Genomic DNA, 7,367 nt, shown 5'->3' on the forward strand with positions numbered 1-7,367 from the left:
CCTCCTCTTCTTTCTTCCTCTTCTCATTTTCCTCTTCTTTTTCAATTTTTTCATTCCATTCTCTCATCCTTATCCTTTCCTCTTCATCCTCCTTTTCCTCCTTTATTTCTTTCAACAGATCACTAATGATTACCTTCATTTTTCGTAAATTGTTTATCTCCATCTTCACTCTATGGGGACTATATGAGTAGTGATCCTCGTTTAGGTTAACCATCATTTGCTCAAACATTCCTAAATTGTCCATCACGTTTTGCAATTTTTCCATTTTGTTAAGGTGGTTTGATGCCATCTTCTTTTTATTCTTTGCAGAATGGTTTGAACAACTAATACTGTGGGTTCTTATACGAAAAGCGCGAACGTGAAGGAAAACATCCCCTAAAAACATAAAATGGATCTTACCTAGATCATGACCCAACAACGCGCGTACGTGAAGGAAAACATCCCCCTACTTTCTCATTTCATATAATATAACCCTAACTATACTCTCCACATTTGCTAAGAAACCCATAATCTACTATTCCCACAAACTTTCCTGAGCTCTTACTAACACACAAACACATACACTTCTACTATTAATAAAGAGTTAGTGTTTATTTTCACACTACTCTACCTACACACATTGGCAAATTAATAGTTATTTCTTTTCTAGAGTATTGGGTAGCCCTGAAAAGGGCTGTTTTTTTTTTAAACTCCAGATGCACCTATCTAATGGTTGCACCTTCCTGGCCTTGCGCCGCACACGCATCTTCTTCCCCAGTCTTCTTTCACCTTTCTTCTGGGGAGCGCAGAGGGAGGATGGTTCGCTTCAGCACCCCAATCCTCTGTTTCAGGAATATTAAATGACATCCTCTCTTCTCTTTTCTTTTCCTCTTCTTCCCTCTGTCTTCTCTCCTCTTCTTCCTTCTTTATTCTTGCTTCTTCTACTATAGCCTCCGCTGATAGTTCGTTTACTATCCGCCTGGCATATTCCAGGTGCATCTGGAGTTCTAACAGTTTCACTATTCTGCTAGTCATTCTTCTGGCTGTGTTGATCAATCAACAAGGGTAGCTGGACTGCCCAACGAGTTTCAATTTATACTGAAAGCGCGGACGTGAAGGAAAACATCCCCCTAAAAACATAAAATTTATCTTACCTAGATCATGACCTAAAAAACAACAACAACGCGCGGACCTAAAAGAAACACTCGCTCACTTTTTTATGCTACCCATCACTATTATAAATTTTTTTATAAATCACTTCAATAGACTATCCACATACACAAAACAATCCAATCTAACCCCAAATATACACCTCAAACAGCCCAAAAAACAAACATCATTTTAATCTACTATCCACACCAACCTACTTTATCACTTATAAACACAATCACACAAACACATACACTTCTACTATTAATAAAGAGTTAGTGTTTATTTTCACACTACTCTACCTACACACATTGGCAAATTAATAGTTATTTCTTTTCTAGAGTATTGGGTAGCCCTGAAAAGGGCTGTTTTTTTTTTAAACTCCAGATGCACCTATCTAATGGTTGCACCTTCCTGGCCTTGCGCCGCACACGCATCTTCTTCCCCAGTCTTCTTTCACCTTTCTTCTGGGGAGCGCAGAGGGAGGATGGTTCGCTTCAGCACCCCAATCCTCTGTTTCAGGAATATTAAATGACATCCTCTCTTCTCTTTTCTTTTCCTCTTCTTCCCTCTGTCTTCTCTCCTCTTCTTCCTTCTTTATTCTTGCTTCTTCTACTATAGCCTCCGCTGATAGTTCGTTTACTATCCGCCTGGCATATTCCAGGTGCATCTGGAGTTCTAACAGTTTCACTATTCTGCTAGTCATTCTTCTGGCTGTGTTGATCAATCAACAAGGGTAGCTGGACTGCCCAACGAGTTTCAATTTATACTGAAAGCGCGGACGTGAAGGAAAACATCCCCCTAAAAACATAAAATTTATCTTACCTAGATCATGACCTAAAAAACAACAACAACGCGCGGACCTAAAAGAAACACTCGCTCACTTTTTTATGCTACCCATCACTATTATAAATTTTTTTATAAATCACTTCAATAGACTATCCACATACACAAAACAATCCAATCTAACCCCAAATATACACCTCAAACAGCCCAAAAAACAAACATCATTTTAATCTACTATCCACACCAACCTACTTTATCACTTATAAACACAATCACACTAACACATACCCTCAAAATGTTTAGAAAGAGTTAGTGTTTATTTTCACACTACTCTACCTACACACATTGGCAAATCGATCGTTATTTCTTTTCTAGAGTATTGGGTAGCCCTGAAAAGGGCTGTTTTTTTGTTTTGTTATGGCATTCTTTTTAGTTTCTAAGAATGCGATGTCCTCTGAGGATAGACTTTCTGGCGATAGGTCTGCTTCTTCGGAAAGAGAAGAAGAATTCTTTGGTGTCGATACGACAATCGACAAAGCCTCTGTCAGCTTCAGGTTGCTGCTGCTGTTGTTGTTGCTGCTGTTGCTGCTGTTTTTGAAGTCTGTACTTCTCTGTCCATTCTTCTTTCTCCCTGTTCATTTCTTCTCTGAAGAGCTCTTCTATCAGGTCTTCAGTGATTTTTAACATTCTCACATTCTCTATTTCTTCTGGCTTCGGTATCAGACTGTGTCTGACCCTATGCAAATTCACGTAGGCTTCGTTGAGCTTAGCTAGTTTGGAGCACATCTTCTTAGGAGGATGAGTCGACAATGGATGGCTAGACTGGGAACAACCCGGTTCTTAAAGTGAAAGCGCGGACGTGAAGGAAAACATCCCCCACACGGTTTTCGAGCCGCAACGTTCATGAGAGGGATAGTAAGAAATGAAAGAGCATCAATCCAACATTCTTATAGCTAAACAAACCACAAAGGCATTTTTTTCAAAACACAACATTTTTTATTCAAAAAATCACTTAACACTAAACAACAACATTTTTAACAATAATTCAACATAATAACATCAAACATTTTTTTTCAAATCACTAACATTCTTTTCTTCTAATACAATCTACTTTAAACAAGGCTGACAACGTTGTGAATGAAATTGTGATTTCCACTGTTGGAAATCATTAGGCCATTGATGGACACTACGTTTCCTAGCTTGAGACAAAAGATAAGCATAATGGTCACAAAACCATCGATCTACTTTCACATCGTTTCTAGCAGAAGAACGAGGATCGAAATGAGTCACTAAATGTTCTAAGGAATAGCCCAGGCTGCGATGATGCAGAAAATACACACAATATTGTCCACACACCAAGGAATCTGTGCCTTGTAATTTCACGTTATTGAATCGGGTGGTTTGAGCATTTCTTCTCATAAAGTCAATGATATCGTCTTCCAAAGGGGGCAATCCGTACGAATCGAAATATTCCACACATCCTTCTTGAGGAAAGTAGACGGCTACCCAGTGGGTTCCTGGGAGATGACTGTCGTCCGTGTTGATCACGTAAGCTTGATGGTCTTTAGGTTTGCGATGAGGGAGTTCATCTTTAGCACAGACGACAGGATTCCAAGAAGCTGTATACGAACTGTGGTTCAAAAGGTAATAAAGCTCCCAGGTATCCATTGATTTCTGTGTTGTTTTTTTCTTCTTCACAGGTAATAATAAGTCGTCAATTCGATCCTGACTTTTTGCTTGAAAATGTCTGACGAATAAACGGTTATTCGTTCTGTTTCCTCACTCTGATTCAGGAGAGCTTCGATACGATGGATCTCTTGAGTGGTTAATGGTGGACAAGAATGTTCACGCAAGTCTTTATACCACTGGTGCAACACGTCTTTGTTCGAGATGAGACTCCAAGCTTCGTCCAGATACTCGTCCAATTTTTCTTCTTGACTTAACATCAGGCATTTATCGTGTTGAATTTGACTGGGATGATCGTTTTGACATCCATAGCAATTTTTCTTGATCAATTCCGTCATTTTGTCCACCAAGTGTTTGGCAAAACAGGAGACTAAATGGGCTTCTTGTTCTGGCCATCTCGACTTCATCAAAACTTCTTCGTCTTTGTCTTGAGATTCTTCTCCTTCCACGGTCTCCTCACATTTCATCTCCAAAGTTTCTCCACTAGGTAAAGAGGGATAACAGTCTTCCATGACTTCTAATAATCTAGAATGACTTCTCTCAAACTGTTGATTTCTATGGTATTATCGAATTCTGCATACAGGATGACGTTCACTGTCTCTGTCAGTTTATCTGCAAACTGAAGTTCCACACGCATCTGGCCGGATTTTATAGGGTGGAAATGTCCCTCGTCGCTGCCTTGGTCTGGAGTGAAATCGAAAGCCCACAAAGCGTAGCCTCCTGCATAATCTTCGTACGTAATGCCGTGACTGGTGTTGGTTCCTAACTGACCGGTGGCTTCGTACAGGGACAAGTACGATCTCAAGTAATTTTTGTTGGTAAAGTCAGGTTCGAAAGGTCGGGTACACAAGGTTTTGCCATCGCGACTGACTTCGACTTTCTTCACCTTGAAGTGTTGAAAGTTGAAAGGATTTTGATCGAAGGCTCCGTTGAAGGCTGAATTCCAGACCATACCAAGGATCAAACGTTTCGGTAACTGTCCTTGAAACAGATGATCTTCGGTCATAGAAGCATGTCCAACGGGAATGGTGAAGGTTTTCACTTCCACGCGTCGGATGGGATACTTGGCGGTCGTTCTGCTCAACGTTTGACTGATGTCGTTTCCCACTTTGGGTAACACTTCCACACGGCGTACGTAGAGTCTGGCTTCTAGGATTTTGGTTTTGTACTCGTCAGCATTACCCAATAAATGGAAAGCGGCACTGCTCCGATTCAGTCTCAGGCGAACATTCACTCCGTTTAGCAAATATTTTTCTTGCAACCACATGTCCAAATGCAAACGGTCCATCAGTTCTAAACTTTTGTTGTCTCCTTTGATTCTGTCTCTTCGTTCTATAAATCCCGCATTGGTTTTTTTGGCTGATGGATCAGTTTCGAATGTTTCAAACTCGTCTACTTCGTCAGCTTCCCATACTACACAGGAATTGAGATGAGTGTTCTTGGCATCTATTCCGTACGTCAAGAGATTTTCCAGGTAGGCACGATAAGGGTAAGTATCCATGCTGCTACTGACCAGTTTGTTATTCAAGTACAAGTCCACTCCACTGAACAAGGAATGCATGAAATTGTTGACGGGAGCTATTGCTTCAGTGTCTATAGGACCTCCAGTCTTATCTAGAATTTTGACTTTCAGGTACAAGTAACTGCTATTCAGATCGATGTAATCTTCGGGCTGTCCTTTGATTTCAAACTCGATGGGAGCGGAATCGGTCAATGAGGAGACGGGGTGAAATTCCACCCACTGAGATTCTTGCATGGTCATCATGGTGGGGGGCATGGCAAACAGATCCAGTTCCGTCTTGGAACAAGCGCAAGACTCTCGGTGCATCATTTTTTTGTCTCTTTTTTCAATAATCGAAAACGTCTAAGTCTCGAACGGTTCTTCTTTTCTTGGCCTTTCTCGCTTGAAGTCTGGTGAAAGGGTGTTTTCTTCTTCTTCGTCTCTTTCTGCCTTGTCCTTGCTGAATGCCTGACTCGGTAGCCTGCAGGGCATTTATAGGTGTGTCTCGTCGGCCTAAAATGTCTTTGCCCGTTTGCAGCAAGACATTTTTGCCTGCCCTCATGAAGGCTTCTTTAGGGTTTTGTTTGTCGATGATGACATTTTGGAGAAATTCTTTGCCTTGTGTCAGTGCCGCATCTTTCAAGGCGTGCAATCCGCGTGTCACCATCGGTTTCAACACCGGAGCCACCGAACGAAAGGCCGATTTTAACATATCTCCTAAACCGTGTCCTCGCTGTCGAGCCACCCCTCGGTACACTGGATACATGACTTACTTACGAGTCGTGAGAGAACCGTTTTCGAAAATGGAGTTTCACCGTGACTTTTCCTTTGGTGAATGGAATATCTTGTCCCAAATCTCCTTTTATAGTAATGTTGACCGTGTCCAAATACGACTTGCTGACCGGCAAATAGTGAGGATTGACAAATTCGCGGTGGACGTGGTAAGTGTTTCCACCTTCCTCGTCAGCGTTTGCGGCAGAATCCACTTTGAAAGGAATGACACGCAGTAACGGCACGGAGGTGTGTCCCACCACGTTATATTCCACCACATCGGAATACACGAACATCAAATTCAGTCCTTGGTTCAGTTCTACCGGGGTATGAAAATACTGGCCAAAAGACTCGTTGTCGTAAATGATGGATAATTCGGGGGGTTTTTTTTGTTGTTCTGCTCTCTTCCTCAGCTCCATGTTACCGCCCAACATGTCAAACAATTCATCGCAAAAATAGAAACCCATGATTTTATCCTCAGGAAATTTTATCAGGAAGCGACGAGCTGTTTTGTGGTATTCCAGGGTGATAGTTTTGTTCTTGACATTCTTAAAAGCTTCCCCGAACACGCCATTAAACCTGGTGGCTATGGTGTTGACCAAATGTTGACCACTAAAATAATAACCTGGGGGAATGAACAAGTGATAGGTGGCGTAATGTCGATTTTTTGTGCCAGGGGTTTTATGCCTATATCTGCTATGGATATCCATCCACTGTTGCAATGACTCGTCATAAACTTCCACATCAAATTTATTTTGATTGGCAACGACATTGAGGACTTGGGTCGGGTGAATCATTTCTACTAAAGCCACTTCCCAATGGGCTTCGTGATCTAAGGGGATGGCTTGAGGTAATTTGGCCGTGTAACAGCACAACTTGTTGTTGGGAAACACCTCCATGGAACTGTCACTGGGTAAGGTTAAGTAAAATTGGTTTTGGTGACTCATAATTCTAGAGTTCTGTGGCTGTCCGAGGGGATATTACTGGATGTCAGAGGCGTGTCTCCGCCCAAAATGGGGTTCTGGTTGTGGTTGTTGTTGGAGTGGTGACTGGCACTGACACTGGCACTGGACACAACGTTCCCGTTCGAGGAGAATTTCAGGGAGGGATTGGGAAGCAGGTAACCGATGCAACTGCTCAATAAAATGGTCCACAATTGTTTGTCTCCTTGTTGCAAACTCAAATTGGCGATGGCTGCCCCGATGACACAATACACCACGAAGATTTGGCAGAAAAAGACGATTTGCGTTTTAGGCACACGTTCTCCACACCACACCCACAAGGGTTGTTTTTGTAAATCTTGCACAGAAGAACTAGGGGAAGAAGGACTGGTCGACGTAGCTGCGTCTGCTGCTGTGTGAAAGGGCATGATGGTCACTTCTTCTTTTTATAGTCGATGACTTGCGAAGCGTCGATCCAAGAATCGAAACTGGGTGGATATCCTTTCCAACGTACTTTGACTTCTTTGACACGTCGTTTGCCCACTTTACGGGTT

This window comes from Sinohyriopsis cumingii, chromosome 4, assembly GCF_028554795.1.
Source record: "Sinohyriopsis cumingii isolate HCF-2022 chromosome 4, ASM2855479v2, whole genome shotgun sequence".
Lineage (NCBI taxonomy): Eukaryota > Metazoa > Mollusca > Bivalvia > Unionida > Unionidae > Sinohyriopsis > Sinohyriopsis cumingii.